Raw genomic sequence first — 11,314 nt, 5'->3', positions numbered from 1 at the left:
TCACTTGCTTTGTCCATTGAACCCGTTTGCTCATGAAGAATGAGAACCACAGAATATGATTTCAGATTTGTTCAAGTGACACAGTCCTTTGTAGGGCACCGCGTAACTTTAAGATGTTTATCCTGCAAATAAGAACTTTTGATTAGAAAAAAATGGATGCAAAGTAAAATCACAAAGAGAAGCTCATGTATCCACCAAAAGTCAAGTTGTTAAATTGTGTTTGATTAGCTAATCTGCAGTGTTTCTGTTAACAATTCTGTTCATAATGATTTTCCCAGCACTTACTCATTTTGCTATGTGTTGGATCTCTCTAGGAAAAAAGACAGTAGTCAGTGCCAAGGCCCAAGAAAAATTCATATAGTAAACTTTCGATTCATTCATTTTTTTTCCACATCAGAATACCTTGGTTCAGTTGGTTTGAGAACCACTCATGGTGATATTTTTTCCCTACAGATAATTTTTTATTGGCTCAGTGGTATTGTAAGCCTCTCAAGAACTCCTGCCTTACTCTTTCTTATTTTTCCCCTATTTATCGATACCATAGCTGAGTGGCTGAGTGGGACAAGCCATGTGTCTGTCCAGATGAATGGAGGTTTCTGATATATGTCGTTGGTGATAGAACCCTGACAAAAAAATCAAATCAAGGGGGAATAATTAACTGTTTTCTTCTTGACTTCAGAGGACAAATAGAGAACTTCTAGGATGAGAAAGGCTATTGAATTTTATTACAGATGAAGCTCTAAGCTCGTAAGTGACTGGATATTTGAGGAGTCATTACTTTCCTTACACAGAATAATTGCCAACTCAGCAAAACAGAAATGCATTAGTTCAAATTCTGAAGGTTATCTTTTCTAATGGGACATGCAGAAACTTTGTTCTATTTTCGGGATGAAAGCTCAGAGTCTAGAGAATTATTACTATGGTGCTTAAAGTGTATCCTGTGTTTTCTAATCAATGATATTTCTTAAATGGCTGGTACTGCTTAGCTCAGGTACATTCCCGATTGCTGAAGAAAGAAACCCCCTGCAACATAGACCCAACTAAAACAGTTTAGTTGTACACGAAAAAGCGTGCAAATCCAAGTACACCATCTGGTCCAAACCGCTGAGAAATTCTGTTACTTCACCACCATGATAGCTATCGTGTAGCTATGTGGGTAAAGGGAAGACACAGGTAAATAGAAAAATTCTATGTTAAATATCTGGATACGTCTAAGACACCTTATTATCTGTGGTAAGATGTCTGTGGAGATGAAGACCCAGTTGTTGGTTCTTCTTGCATATGGTGGATTGCTCCTTAATGGCTACTGCTGGGGAGGGTAGTGGGTTTGGAGTAAGAGAATGAAGAAGAAACTTCAGTTTGGGCTCCATATAATTTTGCATTTTTAAAATACCATCCATATTTTCATATTTAATCGTATGTAATAAAAAGTCTTATCTTAAATTTATTCCTCCAGCCCAGATCTTACACCCAACTCTAGAATATCCTTAATATTCTCAACAATATCTCAAACCCAAAAGGCCCCAAACTGGATCCCTGATCTTTTCCCCAAAACATGCTTCCTCTGCAACCTTTCATCTCAGTTGATAAAAATTCCTTCCTTCCAAAAGATGAAAAACCTAGGAGTCACTTCCATTTCCTCTTTTTCTTTCATACTGCTGTCCAGTCTTCCACAAATCCATCCACAAAGTCTCCACTGTCCAGATATATTCAGAATCTGTCACTTAATTCTCATCTCACACCCTTGTCTCCTCCCTTCCCACCTCCCCAGAGCCACCATCATCACTCTCCCAGCTTATTCCAGCAGCTTCCCAGGGGGGCTCCCTGATTTCTATTTGCTCCCTTCAATCTCTGACAAAAAGGTGGAGTGCTTATACTAAAAGGAAGTCAAGTGAGTAGTGTCACTCCTCTGCTCAAAGCCCCTCTATGGCTCCCTGTTTCTCACAGTAAAAGCCCAAGTCCTTCAGTGGTCCGCAGGGTCTTTCATGACTTTTGCCATTTCCTCTCTGGTCTCATTTTGTATTACTCTCTCCTATCCTGTGGGCCACAATTCATCTCCTTTCCTTCCTCCAACATATCCAGCATGGTCCCATCCTAAAGCTTAGGAATAGCTCCTTTCTGCCTGAAATGCCCTTCCTCCAGATATTTGTAGGGCGTCTCCCTCTTTCAAATCTTTGCTCAAGTATTTTCTCAATGATCTGATAATCCTACTTAAAATTAAATACTGACCCAGCACACCTCTCTCCCCATTGCCCTCCTGATCCCCCTTATCCTTTTGCTGTTTATCCATGCCATTTATCTCCTTTAAATATACCATCTAATTGTATTGTATTTACTGTCTACTTACCCCTACTAAATTGGAAGTTTCGAGAGGTGTCTGTTTTGTTCACTGATGGGAACAAAGTGCATCCAATGCCTAATTCAATAACTATTTATTAAATGAATAAATCTAAAAAGATTAGAGAGATTTCTGCTTTTTGTCATGTAAATTTCATGAGAACAGATTCCATTATTTTGTAATTTGCTTTATATCTAATGCCCAGAAAAGTGTCTGGCACCTAACAGGTACCCAATAAATATTTGTGAAATGAGTAAGAGAACATATATTTTTACTCTAGATTTTAGCACATCTTTTTCATAAAAATGGTTTTTATAGAATTAAAATGAAAATGAAAAGACTCAGAATTTTTCCTGTAGCAGTTTTACAGCACGCCAGAAAACTAAAGACGGATACCATTTAGGGACCTCTGAGTAAGACTTTGCATTCTCTCTATACTGCAGAATGCTACACTTGCATTGTGTGGTCACCTCTCTTCTGGGTTTCTTTAAAAAAATTTTTTTTTACTGTCTTTATTTTATTTTGAGAGACAAAGATGGAGAGCACATGGGGGAGGGGCAGAGAGAGAGGGAGACACAGAATCTGAAGCAGGCTCCAGGCTCTGAGCTGTCAGCACAGAGCCTGACGTGGGGCTCGAACCTGAGTCAAAGTCGGACACTTAACTGACTGAGCCACCCAGGTACTCTTCTGGATTTCTGTATCCTTAGATAAATAACTCAGGAATTTAAAGAATAGGGAATGACTTCTTCCAGTCATCCATCTGTAACTCTGCCTCTTATCTTTTTTCTTTTTCTTTCTTCTTTTTTTTTTTAACTGACCTCAAGGAGATTCAGACTAGGATACCACTGTACATTAAATAGCAATAAGGAAAGATGCAGAAATAAATTGATTCCTTCTACTTCCTATTGACTACTCCACAGCATCATTTTGTTCAGGCATGGGAACGAGCACTGACTTTGCTGGTGACAAATGCATTGCACGCCCATTAAAATAGCAGTGTAATGAAAGGATGAATACAGTAAATGTTCTTTGATGATGGTCTCAGTGGTGGTGATATCATTCTTGTGGCTCATAAGGTGCCTTGCAGTTCTTGACTTTGAATGCCCTTCTGGGATAGAGGATAAGATTCTTGGTGAAGATTAAATTACAAAAGTCCCTTAGGGTAATTATAATGACTAAATCCCAATACCAGAGTAATAGTATCTGAGGGGTGTAGATATTCAGATCCACTGTTAAGGTGGTATTTCAGAGCACATTCTAATATATTTCAACATTCTGTGACATAAAAGTGGCAGTAAATTGAGAATTAAGTATACCTCCTGTCTTCATTCCTTACCACCCTCTATATAGTCTGATAGCTTGGGGATGACTCATGTTCACTGTCATCTGTTTTTCACAGAGACTCATGATTATACTAAATTAAAAACACAAAAATGAGTTGCATAAAAGCAAATTCATAGAACTCATCTTCTACTAGACCCCATGGCATCCTATAAAAACTTGCCGTCAGGAAAATTAAGTCTGTCTGTGCGTGGACAAGACTACAAATTCTCCCTTAGCATAGTGTTATCTTGTTATAAAAGGACTAAAGAAAAAGATAAGTCATATGCAGTTTCCTTTTCCTCATGGTAAAACTAGGTGGATGGTTCTTTCTCTTGGGCTTACCTTCTGTAACCCTGTTTTAAAAAGTTTAATTTTGTTGGGGCATCTGGGTGGCTCAATTGGTTAAGCATCCAACCTCAGCTCTGATCATGATCTCTCAGTTTGTGAGTTTGAGCCCCACATTGTGCTCTGTGCCGACAGCTAGCTTCAGATTCTGCATCTTCCTCTGTCTCTGCCCCTCCCCACCTTGTGCTCGGTCTCTCTCTCTCTCTCTCTCTCAAGAAATAAATAAACATTAAAAAATTAAAAAAGGAAAACACATTTAAAAAGTTTAATTTTGTTATATTTATCATTAGATTAAGAGAACTAGAATTGTTCTTTGCTAACTTCTTTTGTTCTTTTGCTATAAAATTACATATTAACTTATCTTTTGACCCAGAAATCCCATTTCCAAGAATCCATCCTGATGTATTCTTCCAATAATGCAAAAATGCATATGTACCAGGAAATTAATTGAAGCATTACTTGTAGCTGCAAAATGTTGGAAAGAACCTAAGCGCTTACACATAGGCAAGTGGTTGAATAAACTATGGTAGTCCACAAAATAGAGCACTGCACACATGCACAAAGGAATAAGAATGATCTTTATAGATTGAAATGGAGTGACTTCCAGGATGCATTGGGTGAAAAAAACAAACGCAAAAGAGTGCCTATAGCCAATAAGCACATGGAAATATACTTGACATCATTAGTCATTAAGAAAATGCACACCAGAACCACAATGAGATACACTTCACACCCACCAGGATGGCTATAATTAAAACAAACAAACAAACATGGAAAATTTAGCATGTGTTGGCAAGGATGTGGAGAGATTGGGATCCTTGTATATTGCTGGTGGGGATGTAAAATGATGCAACTGCTATGGAAAACTGTTTGGCAGTTCTTCCAAAAGTTAAACAGGAAATTAACCTTATGGCCCAGCAATTCTAGTCCTAGGTTTTTATTCCAAAATATTGAAAACAGATATTCAAACAAATACTTGTTTGAATGAATGTTCATGGCAGCACTATTCACAATAGCCAAAAGGTGGAAACAACCCAGATATTCATCAACTGATGGGCAGATAAACACAGTTCAGTAAATCCATACACTGGAACACTATTTAGACAAAAAGATAAATGAAGTACTGACACATGCTACTATCTGGGCAAACCTCAAATATATTATGTTAAGTGGAAGAAGTCAGACACAAAGGTAGCACCTATTGTATAACTCCATTTATATTAAATATCCAGAATAGGTAAGTCCACTGAGACAGAAAACAGATTAGCCATTGGCAGGGGCTCTGGGGAAGGACAACTGGGGAGTAACTTCTCAACGGGTATGAGGGCTCTTTGGGGAGCAAGAAAAATATTGTGGAAGTAAACAGAGATGGTGACTACAGCATGTGAATATACTAAATACCAGTGAACTGCACACTTTATTTTTTAATTTTATTTTAAATGTATGTATGTATGTATGTATGTATGTATGTATTTATGATAGAGAGAGAGAAGAGCATGTGCACATGGGTGAGGGAGGAGCAGAGAGAGAGGGAGAGAGAATCCTAAGTAGGCTCCGCACTGCCAGCACAAGGCCAAACACGACGCTTGACCCTGTGAACTGTGAGATCATGACCCCAGCCAAAATCAAGAGTCAGACGCTTAATCAGCTGAACCACCCAGGCACCCCAAACTGTACATTTTATTATTTTTTTAATGTCTGTTTTATTTTTGAGAGAAAGAGAGACAGAGTACGAGCTGAGGAAGGAAGACAGAGAGGGAGACACAGAATCCAAAGCAGGCTCTAGGCTCTGAGCCGTCAGCCCAGAGCCCAATGTGGGGCTTGAAGCCACCAGTCGTGAAATCATGACCTGAGCTAAAGTTGGATGCTTCACCTACTAAGCCACCCAAGCACCCCCCAAACTGTACTCTTCAAAATGGATAGTTTTATGTTATGTGAATTGTACCTCAATAATAAAAGAAAGAGTTCCTATAGCGTGCCTCCTTTCATGAAAGATAAAAGGTGAGATAAAATAGACGTGTATCTATTCATTTATGCAAAAGAAATCCAGGAAGGACTAAACCCAATGAAATTGGTTACTCAGGATTGGGTGGGAGTCAGGTGGGAAGAATGAGGAGGCAGGAACGGGGTAGCAGGGTTGGAGGAATGACATTTACCTGATATTCCTTTTGCAGTTTTGTATGGTGCTGACTCTTAGAATCATGATAATGTTTCACATATCCCCAAAATAAAGAATTAAAATCAACCAGGGTGTGGGTGGGTGGGAGCCCAAATTAGAATAAAAAGAGTAACAAATGAATGTAAATGTATTACAGATGATTATTGTGACCATACAAAAGAAGTTGGGGAAGAACCAACCAACTCTAACTGTGTAATGTAAGGCTAAAGACAGAACTGTTAGCAAATATTATACTCTAGTTAGTAAATTTTTTTCTCAAGGGTATAGGTTAGCAATTCTGAAACTACTTTATATGTATACTAGGATTGAATGAGTAATGGGCTTCTTTGAGAAATAATTGATTCTAGGGAAAATAGGAGATGAGTCAGGAATATCTTAAAGTCCCAGAAAGTATGGAAGTACTAAAAAATGATGGTGTGTGTGAAAATGATATGGGAACCAACTTGAAGGAAAGCGGGGACAAGTTGAGCTAAAAAATAAATAATGATGGTAAAGGATTATGATGTAGGAGGTGAAATAAATATCCCTGAGTCTATAGTGACACAAATAAATACACAAATGGAGAGAAGGAACAGTTCTTCTTTAATAATAATAAAAAAAAGGAATGATAGGAATAGAAAATCACCAGAAGGTAAAGATAAGAATAGCTAATGGGAGAGGCGCCTGGGTGGCTCAGTCGGTTAAACGTCCGACTTCGGCTCAGGTCATGATCTCATGGTTTGTGGGATCGAGTCCCGTGTCGGGCTCTGTGCTGACAGCCAGCTCAGAACCTGGAGCCTGTTTCAGATTCTGTATCTCCCTGTCTCTCTGACCCTCCCGTGCTCACACTGTGTCTCTCTTCTTCTCTCAGAAATAAATAAAACATTTTTAAAAAGTTAAAAAAAAAGAATAGCTAATGGGCACTTAAAAGTAGTGCAGGTAAGAATTGAAAAATAGGATATTTGCATAGTCTCAAAGTACATCCTCCCAAGATAGTTTTAGCAACAAAAAAATAAATAGTAAGTTTAGAGAGATGACACATGGCCAAATTGTATAACCAAGCTATGAAAGTCCATCTCACCAGTAAAAAGTCAGTGGCATCAGAACCCTTAAGATGAGGTGCTGAGAAAGGCACACCCTCACTTACAGTGTATTCTTACCTCAAATGCATCACCTCAGTTTAATCACAAGAAAACATCAGACAAATAATAAATGGAGGGCTAGTCTACAAAATAACTGACCAGCACTCTTTGAAAGTGTCAAGGATAGGCGAGACAAAGAAAGATTGAGAAACAGTCATAGACTGGAGAAGACTAAGGAAACAGGACAGCTGGATCCTGGACCAGAAAAAGGACCTGAGTGGGACAACTTGGTGAAATTTGGGTAAGTTCTGCAGACTAATGAAGAGCGTATCAATGCTCACTTCTTGGTTTTGACCGCTGCGCTTCGGTAAGATGTTAATATCAGGGGAAGCCCGGTGAAGGGTACATGGGGGCTCTGCACTGTTGGTGCAACTTGTCTCTAAGTCTAAAATTTTTCAGAGGGATAAGTTAAAAACAAAAAGTCTTTCTCACTTAAACCTTTTGTTTATTTTGCATACTTTCACATTTAGCTGAGCCAAGATTTTGAAAATATGTATAGAGTGACATCATTCATTTTCTTTTCAAAGAAAAACTGAGGGATTAAGGAAGGAAGTTGGGATGATTAAATTAAGTTGCCTCTGGTCCCTCTCCCTTCCTAGAGAAAAGATTTAATTGAAATAGGAAAATGGTGGGGCAGGATGTGGATGAGGGGACTCAGTGGGATGGAATGATCTGGAAAAATGTCACTACCCCTATGCATGAATGAAAGAGGGGAGGGAGAAGTTAGTGGAACCCAGAGAGGGTAGCTGAATGGAAAGAACCCTGGAGAGGATTTGTGGGTGCCTTCAGGGACAGGACACGACCAGCCCACAATAACCGACAGAGATTGCCAGGTGACAAATGGCCCAGTCTTACTCCTCTGCCTTCTAAGCTCCTGCCAGGGCCTCCTAACTGGCTGTACCCAACCAGAAGCTAGAGGTCAGTTTAAACATTTCCACCTCTAGAGGCTCAGAGCAGAGTGCAGAACTTTGGAAAGTGGATCTGGAGGGAAAAAATGGAAAGGCATCAAGTACTGAGATCAGGGAGTATATCTCTTACATTTTGCAGATGAGAAAAACAAGCCTCAGCAAGGGAGAAAATGTATTACAGGTCACAGTAAAAGGCAGCGCTGTAGGGCTGAAAACCCGTTGGTTTGCAAATTAAGACAGCTACATCTAGTCTTGGTTTGGTCACTACACTGTGCTTCAGTTTCCATATCTATGAATAAATGAGGTAGACTAAAGCAGTGGTTTTCAAACTGGGGTACACAGATCTCTGGTACATATGAGGATTTTGAGGTAGTAAAAGGGCATGAAGAGTTTTAAGTGAATCATTTTTAGAGCCACAACTTCCTTATACATATGTATTCTCTCCTAAAGTTAATGTGCTTTCCTTTTCATAAATGTTCTCCTACTTGTAAAAGGAAAGCGTTCCTCTCAGCCATCTCAAATACCACTGTGATGCATTATTCCCAGATGTGACACTTTGGGGGCACCAAACAAAGGGACATTTTGAAAGTGCATAGCTCTTGAGGTATATACGTGTAACAACTAACCGGAGACTTTCAATGAAGAACTGTGGAAAGGGGCAGCAGTTACTCAGGGCAAATGTGCATTCATATATTGTTCCTCTTAGAAGGGTTTGAATCTTACAAGTAAACATTTCACATTTCAAACCTAAGGTGGAAAGCAGGTCTTTGCCATTTAGGAGGAAAGAAGTTTTGAGAGACAAACAAAAAAAATCAGACTTTTAACTATAGAGAAGAAATTGATGGATACCAGAGGGAAGGTGGGGGATGGGTGGAAGAGGTGAGGGGGATTCAGAGTACACTTGTCATGATGAGCATGAGTAACATATAGAATTGTTGAATTACTGCATTATACTCCTGGAACTAATATCATTGTATGTTAATTGTATTGGAATTAAAAAAATGTTTTTTAATAAAAAAAATAGGGGCGCCGGGGTGACTCAGTCGGTTAAGTGTCCGACTTTGGTTCAGGTCATGATCTCACAGTTGGTGAGTTCCAGCCCCTTGTCGGAGTCTGTGCTGACAGCCCAGAGCCTGGAGCCTGCTTCGGATTCTGTCTCCCTCTTTCCCTCTGCCCCTCCCCCGTTCTCGCTCTGTCTCTCTCTCAAAAATAAACATTTTAAAAAATTAAGAAAATAAATAAAATTGTGTCAAACATAACCTCAATAAAGCTGTTAAAACATTAAAAAAAAAATAAAGAAGATTCTAATCCGATTCTGATTCAGATGACGAACAGCTTGAGCTATTCCAGGAACTGGTCGTGCCACATCCCAGGCTGACTAGCACAACCACAAGTGACAATATGCAATTATTTCTACTTCTTCCATACGTGGCTTTACTCTTGCACAGAGCTCGTGTGTCTTCACAGAAAAACCAGTTCATGGTAAGGTGGATGGAGCCAGAAGTTTCCACGAACAGTTGTCCCTTCCTTGGAAAACTTCTGTTTTTCTCTTTTTTTCTTTTCCTTTTTGAGTAAGAGAGGGCACCAGTGACAGAGGGAGAATCTTAAGAAGGCTCTGCGGTAATAGCTAACCTCTCACAACTGCGAGATCATGACCTGAGCTGAAATCAAGAGATGGACGCTTAACAGACTGAGCAGCCCAGGCGTCCCCCTCTGAACACTGTTAAACTTAGACAGAGGAACTGTTGTGCCTCTGGAGTGCCTCTGGGCTTTGTGACTTATCTTGCTCTGCACTTGAGGAGCCGCAGTGATCTCTTTGATGCCAACTGTAAGGCTAATAACCTCGAAGTTTCCAGTAGTTGTCAATGACGATTCCAGCTTTCTTACATTTCTCTAAATAGCCCCTCTGATTCCTGGAAATAGTATTATTATTTTGTTAAACTGACAAAATGCCCACTGTAAAAATTCAAGCAATTCAGAATAGTGGAAAGGAAGGACAAAAACATCCTAAATTCTACCAGTCAACAGTAACCATTAACATTTGGTGACTGTCTTTCCAGACACTCTATGCCTGGATACTCATGCACATTGTATTCCATCAACGAGACCATATTATACACACTGTGTGGTCATCTGCTCTCTCACAGAACAATGTGCTGTGATATGTATACTGCATGTCACATATGTTTTATGTATGTGTTCAACACTCTTTATGGAAGTCCATTTATGTTGCTTCTTATTTATCAGTTTTAAACAACACTGTGACAAATATCCTTGTGCATACTTCTTTTCATGTTTCTGCAAGTGTCTCTGCAGTAATGGATTGTATTATTTGTAGATCTTGGACACCTTTGAGAATCTAATGAAAGCTATGTATGGACCACCTCCTTTGCAAAATACACATATTCATATACCTCATTCTGACTTTGACTTTTTTTGTGTGGTTTCTAGATATGCCCTTTGGAGTTCATCCTTGCTAAGGATCCTTGCTAAATTCACGTCCCCCAGATTAAGAATAACTACTTCAAGGTTAATTCCAAGATGTGAATTTTAATAGCCTTTTAATTTATTTCTATTAATTTATTGCTTGTTGTGCAAAGTACTCATATGTCCTCTGTCTCTCTTAATTGAGTCTACCCTCCAGTCTAACTCTGGAGGTTTGGTGATATCATAAATAATCAGATTACATAAATTTCCATGGACTGTCACAGGGGCCAATGTGATTTTGAACATAAAACTATGCATTCCATCTTATCTTATAGAAATTTTATAAGATACCTTATCTTATAAAATTTCTTATAGAAATTTTGAGAAGTTTCATGAAAAAGTTTCATAGGTTAAAAAAATGTAGTTGAGGGTTTGATTCCTTCATTCAACAAATGGATATTGAAGAATAGCTATGCACTAGGCTTGTGCTGGGAGCTAAGAGATACAAAGATGAGTAAGGATCCATCCTTTCCATCATGGATCCGCTGTCTAAAAGGACTTTCAGACATATAAGCAAGGACTTTCAGACATATAAGCACATCGTTGTCAGGTGGGGAGAGATTGCAATCTGCTCTAATAAGGCAGCTAACACAAAGGTGTTAAATAGCACACA

This window comes from Crocuta crocuta, unplaced genomic scaffold (assembly GCF_008692635.1).
Source record: "Crocuta crocuta isolate KB4526 unplaced genomic scaffold, BGI_CrCroc_1.0 scaffold97, whole genome shotgun sequence".
Lineage (NCBI taxonomy): Eukaryota > Metazoa > Chordata > Mammalia > Carnivora > Hyaenidae > Crocuta > Crocuta crocuta.
The sequence above is the reverse complement of the archived record's forward strand: the minus strand, read 5'-3'. Positions refer to the sequence as shown.